Source organism: Hyla sarda, chromosome 1 (assembly GCF_029499605.1).
Source record: "Hyla sarda isolate aHylSar1 chromosome 1, aHylSar1.hap1, whole genome shotgun sequence".
NCBI classification, from domain to species: Eukaryota; Metazoa; Chordata; class Amphibia; order Anura; family Hylidae; genus Hyla; species Hyla sarda.
In genome coordinates, this window is record NC_079189.1 from 186,285,275 (window position 1) to 186,296,191 (window position 10,917).

The 10,917-nt window shown below is 38.4% G+C and overlaps 1 protein-coding gene across 4 annotated transcripts in view; it reads right to left on the reverse strand.

The window, feature by feature from the left end:
* SEC24D (SEC24 homolog D, COPII coat complex component) overlaps positions 1-7,969 on the reverse strand; it is a 124,789-nt gene extending 116,820 nt beyond the window's left edge. For 2 of the 4 annotated variants that reach the window (XM_056565677.1, XM_056565671.1), the window contains exon 1: positions 7,370-7,567. The gene's annotated coding sequence lies outside the window, so the exon portion shown is untranslated. Of the gene's footprint in view, positions 1-7,369; positions 7,568-7,854 lie in introns of those variants that run through there. The other 2 variants (XM_056565687.1, XM_056565714.1) reach the window with 2 other exon arrangements.
* Positions 7,970-10,917: the final 2,948 nt, after the last annotated feature.

Sequence of the window (10,917 nt, forward strand, 5' to 3'; positions counted from 1 at the left end):
ATTTATGTTAAAATTATTAAAACATAAGAATGCTAACTGACTGGCAATGAGGTAAAAAAGGTGAGCAAAATCTGACCTATTTACCAATGACATTTTTATGAAAAACTAAAAATTATCAATGTTTATACAAGAAAGCTGGCATAAAAGCTCTTACAATTTTGTGCAAAATGATGTCCCAAATTTTAACCTTTTAATGACATGGTGTTGTATTGGCATTAAATGGGCACTGTCAGATAAAAAACTTTTGATATGTTGTAAAGCATGCAAAACCAATAGGTTTTGTAATTGCTTTCATTAGAAGATTTTCAGTATTTCATACTGAAAAAAACAGTCAAACAACTGCCCCCCTGCCTGCTTGGACACATACTAGTCCTGCTGTGTCCATGCATCATCTATGTCATGGACACACTTTCTTGATTGACAGCTGGGATCATAGCTGGAGTCAAAATCCTCCCACTTTTAGCTTGTGTCCCGCTACTGTCAGTGAGGATAAGCTGGGAGTTGCAATTTTGCTAATGCTAGGGGAGATGTAAGCAGACAGCATACTGAGGGAGGGGGCGGAGACCTGCACAGCGAGGCCACACCCCCTCCCTTTGAGAGGAATTCAGAATAGTGAGCTAAATTAAAAGTGTAATAAAAAAATAAATAAAGGTGCTAGACACATAAAAATTATATGTACATGGTCAGGATTAGGTACTGAGTGATATATTAAAAAAAAATTGTTTTTTTTTTTTGGATCTGACGGGTACACTTTAAGGGGGTATTCCGGCTTTGTACATCTTATCCCCTATCCAAAGGATGGGGATAAGATATATGATCACAAGGGTCCCGCAGTTGGGGACCCCTGCTACACAGTGCACCATCACGTTATCTTTATTCTGTTGGTCAATACCATTACAGCGATATTACTAGCAACTACTACTTTTGAACTATGAACTATGAGTATTGCTTATAATTGTCCCAATCTGACCACAATAACCCTTTTATTTTTCCATTCATAGGGCTGTATGAGGGCTAATATTATGTGCAGTGATCCATAGATTTTATCGAAACCATTGTTATTTTGAAAGAAACTTTTTGATAGCTTTTTATTCCTTTTTTTTGGTATATGATGTAATCAAAAATAGGCAATTCTGGACTTTGGATTTTTTTTTAAGTTTACGCTATTCACCATGTGGTTTGACTTACATAATATTTTAATATTTAATCATTTTTTTGCTTTACACACAATGATAAATGCTATGCCATAGGTATAGCATTGATCAGTGTTATTGGCACTCCACTTATACAGCAATGGCTTCCTGTTTTCCAGGAGCGCCGATCGGAAGAGTGTAGGGTAAGTGACCACCAGCCATCAGCCTAGCTGGTCCAGACCCTGTGATTGCTCTATAGAGGTCCAGATCAGCCCCCCTAAACCCACCAGCTTTAGTAATTTTACTTTTTACGTCCCGCAATGCAAATTTGGTTGCTGGATCTATAGGGTAATTGCCTGGCATCAGCAGGATTTCTGCTACCTGACATTAGCAGTGAGTCAATTTTTCACCAAAAAGCAATTACCACATCATAGAGCGTTTAAATGAAAGGACGTAAATATATAACCTGACGCGTTATGGCATTTCCGCCCATGATGTAGTTATACGTCCTAGGGTTGGAAGAGGTTAAGCCAAAAAACGCGTACAGATTGGGGATTTTACCATTTTCTCAATTTCTTGTGCTAAAGCTATTGAGAGACTGGTTTTCCCTTTGAGTAATTTATCATTAGTTGGATGCCTTGTCTACTTCAGGGCCTGTATTTGAAAACTTGAAAAGCGGCATTTAATATATTCAGCATATAAATATAGACCCTAACAAAAAATACAAAAGTCAGCGGGGGTCACATTTTGTTTGTGAAATTTGCAGGCTGCTCAAAATTTTATATAAATTCAAAGCAAAACTCCTTTCTGCAATATTCTGTAAGTGTTTATAATCTTGTGGCCCTCCTTCAGAAAAACTGTGGTGGTCCCAAAAAATTTAGCCTGGCCTATTCTATTGTCCTGTTATAGCATGCCTAGTTGACAAGTCACCAAAGTATAAAAGGGATCCAGCTTAACCTCTCCAGAGGCGAAGAGACTTGATGAAACTTGAAAGAGAAAACACTGATCACCTACCTACAGCCCCACCTGACCCTAGCACAGGGGTCTCAAGCCCCGCTCAGTTTCTCTTCAATGGTAATCTTGGTAGTGAAAATTTTTTGTGGAGCGACAGTACAACATACCTGTTGTCAAGCTATCCAACGCTATGGGTTTTTATAGATATAGTCAGTGGTCGGATGATCAAATGATTGAGCAAGTATCACCTTCTAGTAGTTAAGTGATACATGTTATCAGCTGGAGTACAGACACAGAAGTAATTAAAATGTGCAAAACCTAAAAAATATCTTGGAAAATACCACAAACATACTAAAATCTGCATATATCTGTCTTATAGAGTTATAATACACAGAGACGATAAAAAGATAGATATGAGATAGATAGATAGATAGATAGATATGAGATAGATAGATAGATAGATATGAGATAGATAAATAGATAGATAGATATGAGAGAGATAGATGGATAGATAGATATGAGATAGATAGATATGAGAGAGATAGATATGAGATAGATAGATAGATTTGAGATAGATAGATAGATAGATAGATAGATAGGAGATAGATAGATAGATAGAGGTAGATAGATATGAGATAGATAGATAGATATGAGATAGATAGATATACAATAGATAGATAGATAGATAGATATGAGATAGATAGATAGATAGATCATAGATAGATGGATAGATATGAGATAGATAGATATACAATAGATAGATAGATAGATATGAGATAGATAGATAGATCATAGATAGATGGATAGATATGAGATAGATAGATAGATAGATATGAGATAGATAGATAGATACATAGATAGATATGAGATAGATAGATATGAGATAGATAGATATGAGATAGAGAGATAGGAGATAGATAGATATAGATAGATAGATATGAGATAGATAGATATACAATAGATAGATAGATAGATAGGTCCTAGATAGATGGATAGATATGAGATAGATAGATAGATAGATAGATAGATATGATATAGATAGATACAGAGATAGATATGAGATAGATAGATAGATACATAGATAGATAGGTAGATGATAGATAAATAGATAGATCCATGTATAGATATATCAAAGATATGTGATAAATAGATCCATGTAGATATATAATAGATACATCCATTTATAGATATTGGGGATGTCCCGATACAGATACTGGTATCGGGACAAATACTGGACATTTGCACGAGTACTTGTACTCATGCAAATGTCCCCGATACCTAATCCGATACTCCTGGGACCCCTGCCGGCAGGTATCACGGAGGTGCCGATTTATGCAGCGCGCCCAGCAGCTGACCACGCGTCATAGCTGATCGCGGTCCAGCATTAACCTTTTAGATGCCGCGATCAACACTGATCAATGATATGCTTTGGCATAGCATTGATCAGTGTATGCAATCTACAGATTGCATGTAATAGAGCCCTATGGGGACTTAAAAAAGTGAACAAAAATGTGTAAAAAAAATTTAAATAAATAATAAGTGTGAATTAACCCCTTCCCTAAAAAAAGCTTGAATCACTTCCCCCCCTTTTAAATAAAATTAAATCTTTATTTTTTAAATATAAAAAAGCCCTTCCTCTAATAAAAATATTTTTTTTAAAAACACCCCTTTTTTCCATTAAATAAAAACCCCTGTCACATGACATTGAAAAAACTATTGGTAATTGGTATCGGCAAGTACTTAAAAAAAGGTATCGGTCTTAAAAAAAATGGTATTGGGTCATTCCTAATATATTATATATATATAATAGATACCGTATATACTCGAGTATAAGCCAAGTTTTTCAGTATGATTTTTCGGCTTATACTCGAGTGGACATCTTCACTCTGTGCCTGCCCCGAACTAGTGACGTTGCATTGACGCCACTGCGCAGGGAAGTTCATGCGCAGGGACGTCACAGTGGTCTGCTGCGCATGGACGTCCCTGCGCGTCGTCATCAACGCAACGTCACTATTCCAAGGCCGGCCCGGTGCGGAAAAGAGGGCCTCCCGGTGAAGATGGACAGCCCGGAACGACTAACCCTCCCCACCGGACGGTCTCTGCAGCATGGACGGGCCGGACCAGCTCACCCTGGGAAGGTGAGTGGAAAACAAAAGGGGGGTCTGGATGATGACAAAGGTATTGACAGACGGTGATGATGAAGGGGGGGATGATGACGAGGGGGATGATGATGAGGGGGATGATGATGGGGGGATGATGACGGGGGTGTTGATGACGGGGGTCTGGATGATGACAGGGGGGGATGGTGACATGGGGGGATGATGTATTTCCCACCCTAGGCTTATAGTCGAGTCAATGACTTTTCCTAGGTTTTTGGGGTGAAATTAGGGGCCTTGGCTTATATTCGGAATGGCTAATACTCGAGTATATACGGTAGATCCATTTATAGATAGGTAGATCCATGTATAGCTATATAATAGATAGATTCATGTGTAGATATATAATATAGATCAATGCATAGATATATAATAAATAGATCCATGTATAGATATATATAATAAATAGATCTATGTATAGATATATAATATAGATCCATGTATAAATATATAATATAGATCCATGTATAGATATATAATAAATAGATTCATGTATAGATATATATATACCGTATTTATCAGGGTATACCACGCACCGGCCTTTAACACGCACCTTCATTTTTAAAAGGATATTTGGGTAAAAAAACGTTTTTTACCCAAATATCCTTGGTAAAATGAGGGTGCGTGTGTGTGCATGTGTATACCCCGATACACTGTTTCTGACCCCGCAGAAGCCCCCAGGAAAGGCAGGGGGAGAGAGGCCGTTGCTGCCCGCTTCTCTCCCCCTGCCTTTCCTGGGGTCTAGAGCCCTGCTGCCGCCGCTTCTCTCCCCCTGGCTATCCAGAGACTGCAGCCGCCGCTGCCCTATTACCTCCCCCATCCCTGATTTTATAATTACCTCTTCCCGGGGTCCATGCTGCTTCTGGCTCCGGAGGCGTGCTTAGCTGTCACTGTGCGCCGGGGCTACTGACGGTGACGTCGCGTTGAAGATGTCACTCGTCATTGCGCAACGCACAGCAACAACACAGGACACCGCCGGAGCCAGAAGCAGCGTGGACCCCGGAAACAGGTAATTATAAAACCGGGGATGAGGGGAGGCAATGGGGCAGTGGAGGCGGCCGTCTCTGGACCCCAGATCAGGCAGGGGCAGAGAATAGGGCAGAGAATAGGGCAGAGAATAGAGCAGCGACGGCAGGTCTCTGGACCTGCAAAAGCTGCTGCAGTTCGTTGATTTAAAGCGCCTGCTTTAAATAATTGAACTGCAGCAGCTTATCGGCGTATAACACGCAGATAGACTTTAGGCTAAAAATTTTAGCCTAAAAAATGCGTGGTATATGCCGATAAATACGGTAATAAATAGATCCATGTATAGATATATAATATGGATCCATGTATAGATAGATGTCAAAAATAGATAAATCCATGTATATATAACAGATTCATGTATAGATATAATAGATAAATCCATGTATAGATATATAATAAATAGATCCATGTATAGATATATATAATAAATAGATCCATGTATAGATATACAATATAGATCCATGTATAGATATGTAATAAATAGATCCATGTATAGATATATAACAGATTCATGTATAGATATATAATATAGGTTCATGTATAGATATATAACAGATAAATCCATGTATAGATATATAACAGCTTCATGTATAGATATATAATAGATTTAAGTATAGATAAATAACAGATTCATGTATAGATATATAATAGATTTGTGTATAGATATATAACAGATTCATGTATAGATATATAATAGCTTTATGTATAGATATATAACAGATTCATGTATAGATAGGTAGATTCATGTATAGATATATAACAGATTCATGTATAGATATATAATATAGATCCATGTATAGATACATAACAGATACATGTATAGATAGGTAGATTCATGTATAGATATATAACAGATTCATGTATAGATATATAATATAGATCCATGTATAGATATATAACAGATTCATGTACAGATATATAATAGATTTGTGTATAGATATATAACAGATTCATGTATAGATAGGTAGATTCATGTATAGATATATAATATAGATCCATGTATAAATATATAACAGATTCATGTATATATATGTAATATAGATCCATGTATAGATATATAACAGCTTCATGTATAGATATATAATAGATGTATGTATAGATATATAACAGATTCATGTATAGATATATAATATAGATCCATGTATAGATATATAACAGCTTCATGTATAGATATATAATAGATTTGTGTATAGATATATAACAGATTCATGTATAGATATATAACTGATTCATGTATAGATACATAACAGATCCATGTATAGATATATAACAGATTCATGTATAGATATATAATATAGATCCATGTTTAGATATATAACAGCTTCATGTATAGATATATAATAGATTTATATATAGATATATAACAGATTCATGTATAGATATATAATATAGATCCATGTATAGATATATAACAGCTTCATGTATAGATATATAATATAGATCCATGTATAGCTATATAACAGATTCATGTATAGATATATAATATAGATCCATGTATAGATATATAACAGCTTCATGTATAGATATATAATAGATTTATGTATAGATATATAACAGCTTCATGTATAGATATATAATATAGATCCATGTATAGATATATAACAGATTAATGTATAGATATATAATATAGATCCATATATAGATATATAACAGCTTCATGTATAGATATATAATAGATTTATGTATAGATATATAACAGATTCATGTATAGATAGGTAGATGCATGTATAGACATATAGGTAGCCTTCTCTGTGACAGTGTGGGGCCACATGTGTATTATTAACCCTTCTTGATAAAGTTCTGACAACTTTTAGTAAGTACATGGTACTAGCAGAGTGCTCCGGAGTCCAGGTACCAGGCTCCATATGTTCCTCGTCCATAGACACATCCAGTGACAAGTGGCACAGACAGCCCGTGGCACCGGCTGCTATCGCGATGACCCGTCCCTGTGATACCTGTGACCCCCAGCTGCCCACCTAGGAGCAGCGTTATCCCCAGTCACACAGAAGCGTCCGCATCCTTTCTGACACATTAGGTGTGTCCCCGGACACCTCAGGTAACATCCCCTGCACCCCCACTTAGTGTCCGCTGAGTGGTTACCTGTCGTGGCGGTGACGTCCCGGCTCGTAGCACGGTTCTAGTTGTGGGGAACTTGCAGCGGAGCCGGCAGCACAGGGAGGAGGGGAGCGAGCTCTGCCACGTCAGACAGCCACAGCTGGAGCGGAGCGCGTCCCCGCATGAGCGCGCCACCTGACGGGAGCGCGCCGCCATTTCTGCTCCCTCCTGTCAGCCCCGCTGTAGACGCGCACCACGTCACCTGTGGAGGACGCGCAGTGTAGCGGTGTCGTGGCGGCTTGTAGAGGCAGGAGAGATGGCGGGTCCTCACTGTGCTCTCCAGCCTTCTGCTCTATAAAGGCGCAGGATTCTTACCTAGGCTGCAGGTTTTCAGTTGCTTCCCTTTTTTGACCAGATATGTTCTCTTCTTTTTTAGTTCGTGAGGGAGGGAAATCATTTTATTTTTGCATCGACAGCCATATGTGGTTTCTGTTTTTGCAGGTTGTTCTGTTTAACCCCTTATAGCTTACCTGTCAGGTCCCACAGCAAATAATATGCTACTCAGTACCTACTCCTGACCATGTGCATCTAATTTTTATGCCTATGTCGCCTGATTTTATTGTAAAATTTTATTTTTTCATTAGCTCACAGTGTTAGAAATCCTCTCAGGAGAAGGGGGCGTGTCCCTCCTTGTGGTGGGAGGTGATTGGTGTGTCTGCTCATGTAGCCTTGTCCATTAGTTATCTCTTGTCCATGACTCATGGACAAGCTGATGCTGCTTAGTGTCCCAGTAAGTATGGGGATCCCAAGAGGTGGGATTTTTAGGAGCCATTTTCTTTATTAACCCCTTAAGGACACAGCCCATTTGGGCCTTAAGGACGCAGACAATTTAATTTTTCCATTTTTATTTTTTCCTCCTCGCCTTCAAAAAACTTTTATATTTTCATCCACAGACTAGTATGAGGGCTTGTTTTTTGCGTGACCAGTTGTCCGTTGTAATGCCATCACTCACTTTACCATAAAATGTGTGGCGCAACCAAAAAAAATACTATTTGTGTGGGGAAATTAAAAAGAAAACCGCAATTTTGCTAATTTCGGAAGGTTTCGTTTTGATTCCATACAATTTACGGTAAAGATGACATGTGTTCTTTATTCTTTGGGTCAATACAATTAAAATGATACCCATGATAATATACTTTTCTATTACTGTTGCGCTTAAAAAATTACAAACTTTTTAACCAAATTAGTATGTTTAAGATCCCCCTATTTTGAAGACCTATAACTTTTTCATTTTTCTGTATAAGCGGCAATATGATGGCTCATTTTTTGCGCCGTGATCTGTACTTTTTATTGATACCATATTTGCTTATATAAAACTTGTAATAATTTTTTTAATAATTTTTTGGGAATAAAATGTTATAAAAAAGCAGCTATTTTGGACTTTTTTTTTACGTTCACGCCATTCACCGTACGGTATCATTAACATTTTATTCTAATAGTTCAGATATTTACGCACACGGCGATACCAAATATGTATATAAAATATTTTTTTCACACTTTTTGGGGGTGAAATAGGGAAAATGGGACAATTTACGTTTATATTGGGGGAGGGGGTTTTTCAATTTTTTTTTTACTTTATTTTTTTACTTTTCTTACTTTTATTTTTACACTTTAATAGTCCCGATTGCTAATGCTGTTCTGTGCTATGTATAGGACACAGCACTGATCAACGTTGTCGGTCATCTTCTGCTCTGGTCTGCGGGAAGGCAGATCAGAGCAGAAGACTCTCGGAAGGCAGCGGAGCCAGGTGAGGGGACCTCCGTCTGCCGTGCTGGTTGATCGGAATGCCGCGGCAGCGCTGCGGGTGATCCGATCATCCATTTAAGTGACCGCGATGCTGCAGATGCCGTGATCTGTATTGATCACAGCATCTGAGGGATTAATGGCGGACATTCGCGGGATCGCGGATTTCCGCCATTACCGGCGGGTCCCTGGCTGCGATCAACAGCCGGGACCTGCCGCGCACGATCCGGGCATCGCTGTAAATGTACGTCCTGGTGCGTTAAGTACCACCTCACCAGGACGAACATTTATGTCCTTCATCGTTAAGGGGTTAAATATTCAAAACATTTTAAACAACCATATCACAAAAGGTCTTTCATTTTCAAAATAAGTATTTCAATATTTCTCAGAAAGATAAAAACATGACAATAACAGAGGAGTATCAGAAACATGTATTACTATGTTCAGGTAAAGAAGCCAATACGGTAGAGAAATGCAAAGACAGATAAATTGCCGAAATCTGATGTAGAGAAAACAGGCAATCCTCTATGGGCAATAAGGAAGGGGAAGGAAAAAATGGGAAGGGTGGGGGAGTAGGGGAGTAATAGGCACAGGAGAGAAATGGGCGAAGAGGAAATCAAAAGGGCTCTTTAACCCCTTAAAGGAGTTCTCTAAGCTAAAACTTTTAACCCTCGCTGTGCCCGGGATGTAAAACTATACATAAACTTTCACTTACCTGCCTACGATCCCCCGTTGTTCCGATATCGCCATCCCGTTCTCCGGTCCCCGTCTGTTCCACTTCCTGCGGGTCGGTGACTTCACTCTGCGCTCAGCCTATCAGCGGCCGCAGCAATGTCCCGTCGCGGCCGCTGATAGGCTGAGCGCAGAGTTAAGTCACCGACCCACAGGAAGAGGAAGCTGACAGGGACCGGAGCACTGGCGGCGATATCGGAACAACGGGGGATCGTAGGCAGGTAAGCCCGGGCACAGCGGGGGATAAAAGATTTCAGTTGGAGAACTCCTTTAAGGACGGAGGGTTTTTTCAGTTTTTGCACTTTCGTTTTTTCAGCATCACCTTCTAAAAATAATAACACTTTCAATTTTGCACCTGAAAATCCATATAATGGCTTATTTTTTGCACCACCAATTCTACTTTGTGATGACATCAGTCATTTACGCCAAAATCTACGTCGAAAGGGGCAAAAAAATCATTGTGCAACAAAATGGAAGAAAAAACGTCATTTTGTAAATTTTGGGGGCTTCCGTTTCTACGCAGTAAATTTTTCTGTAAAAATGACACCTTCTCTTTATTCTGTAGGTCCATACGGTTAAAATGATATCCTACTTATATAGGTTTGATTTTGTCGTACTTCTGAAAAAAATCATAACTACATGCAGGAAAATGTATACGTTTAAAATTGTCCTATTCTGACCCCTATAACTTTTTTATTTCTCCATGTACGGAGCAGTGATCTGAAGTTTTTATCGGTATGGTTTTTGTTTTGGTCGGAATTTTTGATCGCTTTTTATTCATTTTTTTATGGTATAAAAAGTTACCAAAAATACTCTATTTTGGACTTTGGAATTTTTTTTGCGCGTACGCCATTGACCATGCGGTTTAATTAACAATTTATTTTTTATCGTTCAGACATTTACGCATGCAGCGATACCACATATGTTTATTTTTATTTACACAGTTTTTTTTTATTGGGAAAAGGGGGGTGATTCAAACTAGGGAAGGGGTTAAATGATCTTTATTAACTTTTTATTTTTTCACTTTTTTTTTGCAATGTTATAGCCCCCATAGGGGA